Genomic DNA, 16,049 nt, shown 5'->3' on the forward strand with positions numbered 1-16,049 from the left:
ATTTCAGTGTTAACCAATGCCAACACACATGGGGCATACATAACGTTTTCCTCAATGACATCTGAAGGACAGGAACTTCCCTTGTTGGTTAGGGCCGGTTCTGACTCTGTTATACCAGTCCCAAAGCTGAATGGATCCCTTTTCATTCTGATGGACACATGAACGCTGTGAGCAGCTTGCTTGGCCCTGATGTAGTTTCCTGCAGGGTGTCTAGTCAATCTACAGCCTCGTTGAAGCTTATTGATGTACACAGTGAGCCTGGAGAGCACACGTGTGTCACCCGGTGCTGTGTGATTAATAAAAACATTTCCTATAACACAGTTCATTAGGAGCAGGTTAATGGGCCGGACTACTGGATATCTGAAGTGTCAGCATATACTGCTGCTGTTCACTGCTCGGCTCTACTTCCACTTCATTAGATAGAAACTGTCTGTCTGTCTGTCTGTCTGTCTGTCTGTCTGTCTGTCTGTCTGTCTGTCTGTCTGTCTGTCTGTCTGTCTGTCTGTCTGTCTGTCTGTCTGTCTGTCTGTCTGTCAATCTGTCTGTCTGTCTGTCTGTCTGTCTGTCTGTCTGTCTGTCTGTCTGTCTGTCTGTCTGTCTGTCTGTCTGTCTGTCTGTCTGTCTGTCTGTCTGTCTGTCTGTCTGTCTGTCTGTCTGTCTGTCTGTCTGTCTGTCTGTCTGTCTGTCTGTCTGTCTGTCTGTCTGTCTGTCTGTCTGTCTGTCTGTCTGTCTGTCTGTCTGTCTGTCTGTCTGTCTGTCTGTCTGTCTGTCTGTCTGTCTGTCTGTCTGTCTGTCTGTCTGTCTGTCTGTCTGTCTGTCTGTCTGTCTGTCTGTCTGTCTGTCTGTCTGTCTGTCTGTCTGTCTGTCTGTCTGTCTGTCTGTCTGTCTGTCTGTCTGTCTGTCTGTCTGTCTGTCTGTCTGTCTGTCTGTCTGTCTGTCTGTCTGTCTGTCTGTCTGTCTGTCTGTCTGTCTGTCTGTCTGTCTGTCTGTCTGTCTGTCTGTCTGTCTGTCTGTCTGTCTGTCTGTCTGTCTGTCTGTCTGTCTGTCTGTCTACCTTTTTTTTTCTATCTGATAGATGATATATTTTCCTAAGCTTCCTGCTTTCTTCTGGATCTCAAATGTTACAATACCCTTTGACCTTTGTGAAATTTGGAGTTATCTGTATCTGCTAATACAGCTTGTTTGGCTATCTATTAAGGTGATGTTACAGGGTTAATTGATCTCAGTTCAGGGGTTAATTGGCTATAAATCTGTGATGGCCAGAGACTACCCTCATACAAGACAGGTCAGAGGTGAGAGGTCACTGGAGGATAAGGTCTCTGTGGAGTGTGTCAATCAGCCATATGACTGAGACATCAAAGAGAAGGAGGTCCCTGACGTGCTCTCCTCTATCCATCTGACACACACACACACACACACACACACACACACACACACACACACACACACACACACACACACACACACACACACACACACTCAATAGTCCCCCTTTCTATTCTCATTATGCATCACCAAATGCTGATGAAGGTTAAGAATGAGTACCCAGGCTCAGGAGGGCTCTAGATGTCTGTTAGATTATTTTAGACTCTATAAACTTCCCTCTTTTTAATTGTATTCTGCCTCAGAGGCCTCCCTGTGTACCAGAGAGGGTCATGGAAGAAGCAGCAAGCCGTCTATAAAGGGATATCAGCTCCCCAATCCACTATCTAGTGGAACACCAGCCATAATAAAGTGTCTTTAAATCAGCACTGTTTCATTCATACACACGCATTCACAACCACACATTGTTATAGGCCCATAACTCAGTTTCTTTACTCACTCAAGATAAGCAGAGGCTGAATGCTAAAATAAGTCATCATGCTACACCAGGGAATAGCATGTGTAACAATATGTTCTCCCAGTCTAGTTTTATTCAAGACTTGAATCAGAATGCCAGACAGAAATGTGTGTTTGTGTAATATGTACTGAGTCTACTTTTCTCCCAGACTCCAACAATAGTTCTCTATCATGTAATCCTATTTCACTGTGTAATTCAATTTGAATGAGGCGCTGCAGGCGACAACCAGGCAGAGGGAGCATGGTGAGAGCTGGTCTGGGGAATACTGGTGTGATCAGTGAGGTGTGGGTGCCCTCTAGTGTCCTAGGTTTGGACACACCCTGTTGACATAGTGGCTTAATTAAGGGTCAAACTCAAGCTGTCAGATCCAATGTTTTGGTTAATACTATATACTGAAACATTTATTATTTAACTGAATGTTGTCCTTACTCAGGACATTTGTGTCTTAGTTTAGACCAGTTTACAGTATTTAGAAAACAGTAGCCATTTGATCAGTTGACACTAGGGGGAGCTATTGTAGCATGTGAATCTGTCAGGCATTTACCGGCAGGGAGGCTGATGTAGGTACAGGTAACTGACAAAATAATGAAAACACTTGAGTAAATGAGGGATACAAAGTATATTGAAGGAAGGTGCTTCCACACAGGTGGTTCCTGAGTTATTTAAGCAATTACAATCCCATTATGCTTAGGGTCATGTTTAAAAATGTTGGGCAGGCCATTATTTTGGCTACCATGGCTATGCCCCCATAGGATGACAATGCCCCCATCCCCAGTCCACGAGTACTCAAAGCAAATCAAATTGTATTTGTCACATGCGCCAATACAACAGGTGTAGACCTTACAGTGAAATAATTACTTACAAGCCTTTAACCAATATTGCATTTTTAAGAAAATCCCCCCAAATGTAATAGAAGAATAACAAATAATTAAATTGCAGCAGTAAATACCAATAGCGCTCTAACTACTAGGCTACCTGCCACCCCAACATGCCTGTGTATATTATGTCTAACAGTATCACCTGCACATCAACGGAAATACTAGGAGAGTTTTTATTTTTGGCTGGGCCTTGGGTTGGGATGAATCAAACTTCAACTGTCTCTGCCAAGTCTTCCAGCTAAGTGCTTCCCTCATCAGAGAGTCTGTTTCACCTGTAATCTACAAGTCCATTTTCTTGTGGAAAGAAATGCTGAGGAGAAACAAAATATAACGTCAGTAGAGGGGAAGGTGGTCTGGTTGTCATCAGCAGCAGTAGAGGGGAAGGTGGTCTGGTTGTCATCAGCAGCAGTAGAGGGGAAGGTGGTCTGGTTGTCATCAGCAGCAGTAGAGGGGAAGGTGGTCTGGTTGTCATCAGCAGCAGTAGAGGGGAAGGTGGTCTGGTTGTCATCAGCAGCAGTAGAGGGGAAGGTGGTCTGGTTGTCATCAGCAGCAGTAGAGGGGAAGGTGGTCTGGTTGTCATCAGCAGCAGTAGAGGGGAAGGTGGTCTGGTTGTCATCAGCAGCAGTAGAGGGGAAGGTGGTCTGGTTGTCATCAGCAGCAGTAGAGGGGAAGGTGGTCTGGTTGTCATCAGCAGCAGTAGAGGGGAAGGTGGTCTGGTTGTCATCAGCAGCAGTAGAGGGGAAGGTGGTCTGGTTGTCATCAGCAGCAGTAGAGGGGAAGGTGGTCTGGTTGTCATCAGCAGCAGTAGAGGGGAAGGTGGTCTGGTTGTCATCAGCAGCAGTAGAGGGGACTGTGGTCTGGTTGTCATCAGCAGCAGTAGAGGGGAAGGTGGTCTGGTTGTCATCAGCAGCAGTAGAGGGGAAGGTGGTCTGGTTGTCATCAGCAGCAGTAGAGGGAAGGTGGTCTGGTTGTCATCAGCAGCAGTAGAGGGGAAGGTGGTCTGGTTGTCATCAGCAGCAGTAGAGGGAAGGTGGTCTGGTTGTCATCAGCAGCAGTAGAGGGGAAGGTGGTCTGGTTGTCATCAGCAGCAGTAGAGGGGACTGTGGTCTGGTTGTCATCAGCAGCAGTAGAGGGGAAGGTGGTCTGGTTGTCATCAGCAGCAGTAGAGGGGAAGGTGGTCTGGTTGTCATCAGCAGCAGTAGAGGGGAAGGTGGTCTGGTTGTCATCAGCAGCAGTAGCAGAGTTACACCTGGGTCTCTCTCTTCTCTCTCTGTCTCTCTGTCTCTCTCTCTCTCTCTCTCTTTCTCTCTTCAAGTCTCTGACAATCTCCTGGGATTTCACTACTATAGGATCCACTTTAAGCACATCACTGACAATGCGTTCTTCTGAGTTGTTCTGTTATAACACAATAGTTCACCCTGCCCTGTGGTATTCCACGTGTGGCTGACTTTAAAGTAGAGGACAAGGGTGACAGGTAGCCTAGCAGTTAAGATCATTGGGCCAGTTACCGAAAGGTCGCTGGTTTGATTCCCTGAAAAATCTGTCAAAGTGCCCTTGGGCAAGGCATTTCACCCTAGTTGCTCTGGATAAGAGTGTCTGTGAAATGACTAAAATGTAAAAGTCAGTGGTGTAAAAATATCTTAAACTACTACTTAAGTAGTTTTTTGGGGGTATCTGTACTTTACTATTTATTTTTGACTACTTTTACTTTTACTTCACTACATTCCTAAAGAAAATAATGTACTTTTTACTCCATACATTTCCCCTGACACCCAAAAGTACTTGACAGGAAAATGGTCCAACTCACTCACTTATCAAGAGAACATCCCTGGTCATCCCTACTGCCTCTGGTCTGGACGACTCACTAATCACAAATGCTTTGTTTGTGAATTAATGTCAGAGTGTTGTTGTGTGCCCCTGGCTATCTGTAAATTAAAAAAAAAATCAAATTGTGCTCTCTGGTTTGCATAATATAAGAAATTAGAAATTATAATTACTTTTACTTTTGATACTTAAGTACATTTGAGCAATTCCATTTACTTTTGAAACCAAGTACTTTTAGACTTTTACTCAAGTAGTTTTTTACTGGGTGACTTTCACTTTTACTTGAGTAATTTTCTGTTAAGATATCTATACTTTCACTCAAGTATGACTTTTGAGTTCGTTTTCCACCACTGGTAAAAGGGGGAAAAGAAGAGTGGAGAAGTGGATTTGTGAGGATAAAGGAAAGAGGATGGAAGGAGTTGTAAATCTCCAGCTCTGTTGAGGCTCAGGCTCCATTAATCCTGATAGATCCCTCCTTTATTTATGTTTCATTTCCTCCTCTCTTCCTCTGAGAGAGCAAGGGGAAGAGAACCCACCAGCCGTGGTTCTGCCTCTACTCTCTTCCTCTGAGAGAGCAAGGGGAAGAGAACCCACCAGCCGTGGTTCTGCCTCTACTCTCTTCCTCTGAGAGAGCAAGGGGAAGAGAACCCACCAGCCGTGGTTCTGCCTCTACTCTCTTCCTCTGAGAGAGCAAGGGGAAGAGAACCCACCAGCCGTGGTTCTGCCTCTACTCTCTTCCTCTGAGAGAGCAAGGGGAAGAGAACCCACCAGCCGTGGTTCCGCCTCTACTCTCTTCCTCTGAGAGAGCAAGGGGAGGAGAACCCACCAGCCGTGGTTCCGCCTCTACTCTCTTCCTCTGAGAGAGCAAGGGGAGGAGAACCCACCAGCCGTGGTTCCGCCTCTACTCTCTTCCTCTGAGAGAGCAAGGGGAGGAGAACCCACCAGCCGTGGTTCCGCCTCTACTCTCTTCCTCTGAGAGAGCAAGGGGAGGAGAACCCACCAGCCGTGGTTCCGCCTCTACTCTCTTCCTCTGAGAGAGCAAGGGGAGGAGAACCCACCAGCCGTGGTTCTCTACTCTCTTCCTCTGAGAGAGCAAGGGGAGGAGAACCCACCAGCCGTGGTTCCGCCTCTACTCTCTTCCTCTGAGAGAGCAAGGGGAGGAGAACCCACCAGCCGTGGTTCCGCCTCTACTCTCTTCCTCTGAGAGAGCAAGGGGAGGAGAACCCACCAGCCGTGGTTCCGCCTCTACTCTCTTCCTCTGAGAGAGCAAGGGGAGGAGAACCCACCAGCCGTGGTTCCGCCTCTACTCTCTTCCTCTGAGAGAGCAAGGGGAGGAGAACCCACCAGCCGTGGTTCCGCCTCTACTCTCTTCCTCTGAGAGAGCAAGGGGAGGAGAACCCACCAGCCGTGGTTCCGCCTCTACTCTCTTCCTCTGAGAGAGCAAGGGGAGGAGAACCCACCAGCCGTGGTTCCGCCTCTACTCTCTTCCTCTGAGAGAGCAAGGGGAGGAGAACCCACCAGCCGTGGTTCCGCCTCTACTCTCTTCCTCTGAGAGAGCAAGGGGAGGAGAACCCACCAGCCGTGGTTCCGCCTCTACTCTCTTCCTCTGAGAGAGCAAGGGGAGGAGAACCCACCAGCCGTGGTTCCGCCTCTACTCTCTTCCTCTGAGAGAGCAAGGGGAAGAGAACCCACCAGCCGTGGTTCCGCCTCTACTCTCTTCCTCTGAGAGAGCAAGGGGAAGAGAACCCACCAGCCGTGGTTCCGCCTCTACTCTCTTCCTCTGAGAGAGCAAGGGGAAGAGAACCCACCAGCCGTGGTTCCGCCTCTACTCTCTTCCTCTGAGAGAGCAAGGGGAAGAGAACCCACCAGCCGTGGTTCCGCCTCTACTCTCTTCCTCTGAGAGAGCAAGGGGAAGAGAACCCACCAGCCGTGGTTCCGCCTCTACTCTCTTCCTCTGAGAGAGCAAGGGGAAGAGAACCCACCAGCCGTGGTTCCGCCTCTACTCTCTTCCTCTGAGAGAGCAAGGGGAAGAGAACCCACCAGCCGTGGTTCCGCCTCTACTCTCTTCCTCTGAGAGAGCAAGGGGAAGAGAACCCACCAGCCGTGGTTCCGCCTCTACTCTCTTCCTCTGAGAGAGCAAGGGGAAGAGAACCCACCAGCCGTGGTTCCGCCTCTACTCTCTTCCTCTGAGAGAGCAAGGGGAAGAGAACCCACCAGCCGTGGTTCCGCCTCTACTCTCTTCCTCTGAGAGAGCAAGGGGAAGAGAACCCACCAGCCGTGGTTCCGCCTCTACTCTCTTCCTCTGAGAGAGCAAGGGGAAGAGAACCCACCAGCCGTGGTTCCGCCTCTACTCTCTTCCTCTGAGAGAGAAAGGGGGAAGAGAACCCACCAGCCGTGGTTCCGCCTCTACTCTCTTCCTCTGAGAGAGCAAGGGGGAAGAGAACCCACCAGCCGTGGTTCCGCCTCTACTCTCTTCCTCTGAGAGAGCAAGGGGAAGAGAACCCACCAGCCGTGGTTCCGCCTCTACTCTCTTCCTCTGAGAGAGCAAGGGGAAGAGAACCCACCAGCCGTGGTTCCGCCTCTACTCTCTTCCTCTGAGAGAGCAAGGGGAAGAGAACCCACCAGCCGTGGTTCCGCCTCTACTCTCTTCCTCTGAGAGAGCAAGGGGAAGAGAACCCACCAGCCGTGGTTCCGCCTCTACTCTCTTCCTCTGAGAGAGCAAGGGGAGGAGAACCCACCAGCCGTGGTTCCGCCTCTACTCTCTTCCTCTGAGAGAGCAAGGGGAAGAGAACCCACCAGCTGTGGTTCTGCCTCTACTCTCTTCCTCTGAGAGAGCAAGGGGAGGAGAACCCACCAGCCGTGGTTCCGCCTCTACTCTCTTCCTCTGAGAGAGCAAGGGGGAAGAGAACCCACCAGCCGTGGTTCTGCCTCTACTCTCTTCCTCTGAGAGAGCAAGGGGAAGAGAACCCACCAGCCGTGGTTCTGCCTCTACTCTCTTCCTCTGAGAGAGCAAGGGGAAGAGAACCCACCAGCCGTGGTTCTGCCTCTACTCTCTCTTTCACTTTCCCATAACCACTGTTGGTCCCTGCGCTCACAGCCTTCCGTCTTTCTATGTGGTTTGTGAAAGATTGTGTCTGTGCATTGAGTGCCTATGTGTGTTTACTTTGTGTTTCCCCAGAGGTCTATTTTTCCAGAAGCTGTCCCATGTTGAGTATCAGCCCCCTGTCTCCCCCTGGCTCTGCCTGCAAATCTAATGTTAATGTTGGGTAAGTGGACCACGGTGGGATAATTGAGTTTAATAGAAAGTTAATGTTGGGTAAGTGGACCACGGTGGGATAATTGAGTCTAATAGAAAGTTAATGTTGGGTAAGTGGACCACGGTGGGTTAATTGAGTCTAATAGAAAGTTAATGTTGGGTAAGTGGACCACGGTGGGTTAATTGAGTCTAATAGAAAGTTAATGTTGGGTAAGTGGACCACGGTGGGATAATTGAGTCTAATAGAAAGTTAATGTTGGGTAAGTGGACCACGGTGGGATAATTGAGTCTAATAGAAAGTTAATGTTGGGTAAGTGGACCACGGTGGGATAATTGAGTCTAATAGAAAGTTCATGTTGGGTAAGTGGACCACGGTGGGTTAATTGAGTCTAATAGAAAGTTAATGTTGGGTAAGTGGACCACGGTGGGATAATTGAGTCTAATAGAAAGTTCATGTTGGGTAAGTGGACCACGGTGGGTTAATTGAGTCTAATAGAAAGTTAATGTTGGGTAAGTGGACCACGGTGGGTTAATTGAGTCTAATAGAAAGTTAATGTTGGGTAAGTGGACCACGGTGGGATAATTGAGTCTAATAGAAAGTTCATGTTGGGTAAGTGGACCACGGTGGGATAATGAAGTCTAATAGAAAGTTCATGTTGGGTAAGTGGACCACGGTGGGATAATTGAGTCTAATAGAAAGTTCATGTTGGGTAAGTGGACCACGGTGGGATAATGAAGTCTAATAGAAAGATAATGTTGGGTAAGTGGACCACGGTGGGATAATTGAGTCTAATAGAAAGTTAATGTTGGGTAAGTGGACCACGGTGGGTTAATTGAGTCTAATAGAAAGTTCATGTTGGGTAAGTGGACCACGGTGGGATAATGAAGTCTAATAGAAAGATAATGTTGGGTAAGTGGACCACGGTGGGATAATTGAGTCTAATAGAAAGTTAATGTTGGGTAAGTGGACCACGGTGGGTTAATTGAGTCTAATAGAAAGTTAATGTTGGGTAAGTGGACCACGGTGGGTTAATTGAGTCTAATAGAAAGTTCATGTTGGGTAAGTGGACCACGGTGGGATAATGAAGTCTAATAGAAAGATAATGTTGGGTAAGTGGACCACGGTGGGATAATTGAGTCTAATAGAAAGTTAATGTTGGGTAAGTGGACCACGGTGGGTTAATTGAGTCTAATAGAAAGTTAATGTTGGGTAAGTGGACCACGGTGGGGTAATTAAGTCTAATAGAAAGTTAATGTTGGGTAAGTGGACCACGGTGGGATAATTGAGTCTAATAGAAAGTTAATGTTGGGTAAGTGGACCACGGTGGGATAATTGAGTCTAATAGAAAGTTAATGTTGGGTAAGTGGACCACGGTGGGTTAATTGAGTCTAATAGAAAGTTAATGTTGGGTAAGTGGACCACGGTGGGTTAATTGAGTCTAATAGAAAGTTCATGTTGGGTAAATGGACCACAGTGGGTTAATTGAGTCAAATAGACATTTAATGTTGGGTAAGTGGTCCACGGTGGGATAATTAAGTCTAATAGAAAGTTCATGTTGGGTAAGTGGACCACGGTGGGATAATTGAGTCTAATAGAAAGTTCATGTTGGGTAAGTGGACCACGGTGGGATAATTAAGTCTAATAGAAAGTTCATGTTGGGTAAGTGGACCACAGTGGGTTAATTGAGTCTAATAGAAAGTTAATGTTGGGTAAATGGACCACGGTGGGATAATTGAGTCTAATAGAAAGTTAATGTTGGGTAAGTGGACCACGGTGGGTTAATTGAGTCTAATAGAAAGTTAATGTTGGGTAAATGGACCACAGTGGGATAATTGAGTCTAATAGAAAGTTAATGTTGGGTAAATGGACCACGGTGGGTTAATTGAGTCTAATAGAAAGTTAATGTTGGGTAAATGGACCACAGTGGGATAATTGAGTCAAATAGAAAGTTAATGTTGGGTAAGTGGACCACGGTGGGTTAATTGAGTCAAATAGAAAGTTAATGTTGGGTAAATGGACCACGGTGGGATAATTGAGTCAAATAGAAAGTTAATGTTGGGTAAGTGGACCACGGTGGGTTAATTGAGTTTAATAGAAAGTTAATGTTGGGTAAGTGGACCACGGTGGGATAATTGAGTTTAATAGAAAGTTAATGTTGGGTAAGTAGACCACGGTGGGTTAATTGAGTCAAATAGAAAGTTAATGTTGGGTAAATGGACCACAATGGGATAATTGAGTCTAATAAAAAGTTAATGTTGGGTAAATGGACCACAGTGGGATAATTGAGTCGAATAGAAAGTTAATGTTGGGTAAGTGGACCACGGTGGGATAATTAAGTCTAATAGAAAGTTCATGTTGGGTAAGTGGACCACGGTGGGATAATTGAGTTTAATAGAAAGTTAATGTTGGGTAAGTGGACCACGGTGGGATAATTGAGTCTAATAGAAAGTTAATGTTGGGTAAGTGGACCACGGTGGGTTAATTGAGTCTAATAGAAAGTTAATGTTGGGTAAGTGGACCACGGTGGGTTAATTGAGTCTAATAGAAAGTTAATGTTGGGTAAGTGGACCACGGTGGGTTAATTGAGTCTAATAGAAAGTTAATGTTGGGTAAGTGGACCACGGTGGGTTAATTGAGTCTAATAGAAAGTTAATGTTGGGTAAGTGGACCACGGTGGGTTAATTGAGTTTAATAGAAAGTTAATGTTGGGTAAGTGGACCACGGTGGGTTAATTGAGTCTAATAGAAAGTTAATGTTGGGTAAGTGGGCCACGGTGGGATAATTGAGTTTAATAGAAAGTTAATGTTGGGTAAGTGGACCACGGTGGGTTAATTAAGTCTAATAGAAAGTTAATGTTGGGTAAGTGGACCATGGTGGGATAATTGAGTTTAATAGAAAGTTAATGTTGGGTAAGTGGACCACGGTGGGTTAATTAAGTCTAATAGAAAGTTCATGTTGGGTAAGTGGACCACGGTGGGTTAATTGAGTCTAATAGAAAGTTAATGTTGGGTAAATGGACCACAGTGGGATAATTGAGTTTAATAGAAAGTTAATGTTGGGTAAGTGGACCACGGTGGGATAATTAAGTCTCATAGAAGGTTAATGTGGGGTAAGTGGGCCACGGTGGGATAATTGAGTTTAATAGAAAGTTAATGTTGGGTAAATGGACCACGGTGGGATAATTGAGTCTAATAGAAAGTTAATGTTGGGTAAATGGACCACAGTGGGATAATTGAGTTTAATAGAAAGTTAATGTTGGGTAAGTGGACCACGGTGGGATAATTAAGTCTCATAGAAGGTTAATGTGGGGTAAGTGGGCCACGGTGGGATAATTGAGTTTAATAGAAAGTTAATGTTGGGTAAATGGACCACGGTGGGATAATTGAGTCTAATAGAAAGTTAATGTTGGGTAAGTAGACCACGGTGGGTTAATTGAGTCTCATAGAAAGTTAATGTTGGGTAAGTGGACCACGGTGGGTTAATTGAGTCTAATAGAAAGTTAATGTTGGGTAAATGGACTACAGTGGGATAATTGAGTTTAATAGAAAGTTAATGTTGGGTAAGTGGACCACGGTGGGATAATTGAGTTTAATAGAAAGTTAATGTTGGGTAAGTGGACCACGGTGGGATAATTGAGTTTAATAGAAAGTTAATGTTGGGTAAATGGACCACAGTGGGATAATTGAGTCTAATAGAAAGTTCATGTTGGGTAAGTGGACCACGGTGGGATAATTGAGTCACAACAGGAGGACAGAAGATTTTTTAAAATCTTGTCATCTTTTTTCCTCTCTTTTGTCTTCGGAGTGGATTACTTCCAGACATACTGACAGTCCGACCCAGTGCACTGTAAAATGACTCCTTTAATTTCAGACATTTTTAGTTTTCTCTTGTTCTGTGAAATCTTTAGTCCAGATAGAGCTGTTACTATGTGTAGCAGAGCCAGAGGTATATAGAGAGAAAGATGGAGAGACAGAGAAGAAGTGAATGGGAGGTATATAGAGAGAAAGATGGAGAGACAGAGAAGAAGTGAATGGGAGGCATATAGAGAGAAAGATGGAGAGACAGAGAAGAAGTGAATGGGAGGCATATAGAGAGAAAGATGGAGAGACAGAGAAGAAGTGAATGGGAGGCATATAGAGAGAAAGATGGAGAGACAGAGAATAAGTGAATGGGAGGCATATAGAGAGAAAGATGGAGAGACAGAGAATAAGTGAATGGGAGGCATATAGAGAGAAAGATGGAGAGACAGAGAATAAGTGAATGGGAGGCATATAGAGAGAAAGATGGAGAGACAGAGAAGAAGTGAATGGGAGGCATATAGAGAGAAAGATGGAGAGACAGAGAAGAAGTGAATGGGAGGCATATAGAGAGAAAGATGGAGAGACAGAGAAGAAGTGAATGGGAGGCATATAGAGAGAAAGATGGAGAGACAGAGAAGAAGTGAATGGGAGGCATATAGAGAGAAAGATGGAGAGACAGAGAATAAGTGAATGGGAGGCATATAGAGAGAAAGATGGAGAGACAGAGAAGAAGTGAATGGGAGGCATATAGAGAGAAAGATGGAGAGACAGAGAAGAAGTGAATACGCTCACCCCCATGTGCTTCTGATCAACATCTTGTCCTTGTTCATAATACCTCAGTCTATATCTAGTTTAAGTGTCTGGTGTTAGTATCTCATAGCGTCTCGGCGTCGCGTTGATGTTTGTTTGGGTTTACACACTATGGGAGAGAGAAGTGCTCAGTCTTAACACTAGAGGTTTATTCTTATTCCACCTCTGCTCAGCTTAAACCATTTAACCTCCCTCTAATACCAAAAACAAACATCTACTGGAGGGGAGCTAGCTTTCCATCCCCCCTTGAGGGTTTGCTGCTGAGGTTCATTCAAACTCCATTATGTCTCTATTGAGTGACATGGCTTAAACCAATCTGGCATTTTCACGAACTTTAACCCTAAATATGGGAACTACTCAGCTCACAAGCATTTCCTGGTTGGTTACTAAGACCATGCGTCACCGTGGTGTCACCCAGGGCGTATACTCAATCCATTTGGATTTTTGTCACAGGCTCTTCTATGGGAAATCCATTTAACCAGGTAGCATGCTAATCAACGTGACGGATTTTCCTCATAGATAATTGAGGATAATTCAGTCCCATGCCCTTCTCTCAGATAATAACTATGTGTGACAAGGTTACAAAGCTAGTGATTTGGAGAGGTAATAACCTCTGTTGATTTGAAAGAGATGGAATTACAGTCTGTTCATAATGGAGGTCTGTCAGCATCACCTCTCTCCCTGTGGAGTATCATCATCACTCAGCCCCCTCCCTCACCACATCCTCCTGACATGCACAATCACAAACCACAGAACAGGTGAGCTCTTGTTCTAATGGCCTCGTCTTTGTTCTTCGGGCTCTGGTCAACACCTGATATCCATTAAAAAGCAGTGGTCTCCAAAATGTCTTCTGTTCATTTCATGATCCATATGCTGATCTTATCTAAGTTAGTGCTCAGTTCTGTGGTGTCAATGACGTTTCCATAGTTCCCATCTGATCAAAGTATGGCCCTGCTCAGCTGGGATGCTCTGTGGCTCACAGACAGAGAAGGTCACCGGGTGGGGCTTAGGGACCGTGGTGTGAAGTTGTCAGACGTCAAGGTCTGTCTGAGCACCCTGTGTCACCTGGCATTGTGGTCCAGACTGGGGGGATGGAGGGCGGTGCAGCAGGGTGCCTTCAGGGGGTGGACTGGCACCCTTTGAAGTGGGTTGGTTTGAGATGCTGTAGCTGTATGGCCTCCATAGAAATGCTACCCTGCTTCCAAGCCCCATTTCATCCCAGAGTAACATGAGAGGTTCTGTAGCAGCCAGTCAACGACGAACAGACTCGTCTGATTGGTCGGAACAGGAAGCAACCGTGAACCAGGGGTCAGAAACAGAACACTTTTCTCAGAGCGGTGACTATTGGATTAGTGTTTTATGCAGACCAGAAAGCCAGAGGAGCATAGATAAACAAACACACAGTCAACACACACACACACACACACACACACACACACACACACACACACACACACACACACACACACACACACACACACACACACACACACACACACACACACACACACACACACACACACACACACACACACACACACACACACACACACACACACACACACACACACACACACACACTACATTTTCTCCCCCTGCTGCGCCTGTGAAGTTTACTCTGTTTTCTCTCATACACAGTCACAGGTTAATGCACATTAATGTAACACAAAACATGGCAGTGACGTTTTGATTTTGATTTCATGGTCGGGGCAGATAAATGAATGAAAATGGATGTGTGTCACACTGTCCACCACATTGACCGTTATATATTTACATTCACTTCTTTCTTTTTTTGTGCTCAGTCTGCCAAAGCCAGACGTCTCCACTTCAGGGAGATGAATAGAAACATCCAGGTTTATTGCACTCTTTACTTCTCTCCCCCTCACTCTGTATCTTTACCTCTCTCCCCCTCACTCGGTCTCTTTACTTCTCTCCCCCTCACTCTGTATCTTTACCTCTCTCCCCCTCACTCGGCCTCTTTACCTCTCTCCGCCTCACACGGTCTCTTTACCTCTCTCCCCCTCACTCGGTCTCTTTACATCTCTCCCCCTCACTCTGTCTCTTTACCTCTCTCCCCCTCACTCGGTCTCTTTACATCTCTCCCCCTCACTCTGTCTCTTTACCTCTCTCCCCCTCACTCGGTCTCTTTACCTCTCTCCCCCTCACTCGGTCTCTTTACCTCTCTCTGCCTCACTCTGTCTCTTTACCTCTCTCCCCCTCACTCGGTCTCTTTACCTCTCTCCCCCTCACTCGGTCTCTTTACCTCTCTCTGCCTCACTCTGTCTCTTTACCTCTCTCCCCCTCACTCGGTCTCTTTACCTCTCTCCCCCTCACTCGGTCTCTTTACCTCTCTCCCCCTCACTCGGTCTCTTTACCTCTCTCCCCCTCACTCGGTCTCTTTACCTCTCTCCCCCTCACTTGGTCTCTTTAACTCTCTCCACCTCAATCGGTCTCTTTACCTCTCTCCGCCTCACTCGGTCTCTTTACCTCTCTCCGCCTCACTCGGTCTCTTTACCTCTCTCCGCCTCACTCGGTCTCTTTACCTCTCTCCGCCTCACTCGGTCTCTTTACCTCTCTCCCCCTCACTCGGTCTCTTTACATCTCTCCACCTCACTCGGTCTCTTTACCTCTCTCCGCCTCACTCGGTCTCTTTACCTCTCTCCGCCTCACTCGGTCTCTTTACCTCTCTCCGCCTCACTCGGTCTCTTTACCTCTCTCCCCCTCACTCGGTCTCTTTACCTCTCTCCCCCTCACTCGGTCTCTTTACCTCTCTCCCCCTCACTTGGTCTCTTTACCTCTCTCCCCCTCACTCGGTATCTTTACATCTCTCCCCCTCACTCTGTCTCTTTACCTCTCTCTGCCTCACTCTGTCTCTTTACCTCTCTCCCCCTCACTCGGTCTCTTTACCTCCCTCTGATGAGCGTCCTGCTCACATCCCTTCTCTGTTCATAAGTGAGATGAGAGACACATGGAGCAGGTCAATGTCACTGCAGGTTTTTTGTCATCAAGTCAAAGCAGGACAGAGAGCAGAGCAGAGAGCCAGCCCAACTCTAATGGGCGCCATAATTAAAAAAGCTTTTAGAACAGGGTGTGCCTCTGGGAGAGGAGGCAGGGTGCGGGGGTGGGTGGGGGTGGCTGAGTGATCAGAGCAGGACCATTTCAGATTAAAAACACAGACTCATCTATGGACAGGAAGGGAGGGGTTGAGGAGAGCTAGAGGATGGCTTCAGACTTGGTCTAAGTGGCTTGATCTGTTTTTACACAGATATTGGTGTGGGGTCATAGTGATGTCTCTAATGTCCACCACTAGATGGAGTTTAAGACTCTGCACCATGAGAACACTGCATCTGCTTCATTCCATAACATACAGTATCAATCCCATGATGTAATTACCAGTATGTTGATTATAGGCCCAGGTCCATAGCCACAGGGCCCCCAATCAAACTCTTCGTGTTTGCATGTCCAGAAAACATTTATTTTGCTTGCCAACCACTGTAAATATTGTGTGATGAGCATAGACATGGTTCCTCAGCCTTTGAATCTGCTTCCAGCCAATGATAACGGCACCACAGTCTAATGCAAACATGGTCAACATTAATATTCATCAGGACCAGAAGAGAAAATATGCTGTGTTCGATAG

The sequence above is a fragment of the Oncorhynchus keta genome, chromosome 5, assembly GCF_023373465.1.
Source record: "Oncorhynchus keta strain PuntledgeMale-10-30-2019 chromosome 5, Oket_V2, whole genome shotgun sequence".
Classification (NCBI taxonomy): Eukaryota; Metazoa; Chordata; class Actinopteri; order Salmoniformes; family Salmonidae; genus Oncorhynchus; species Oncorhynchus keta.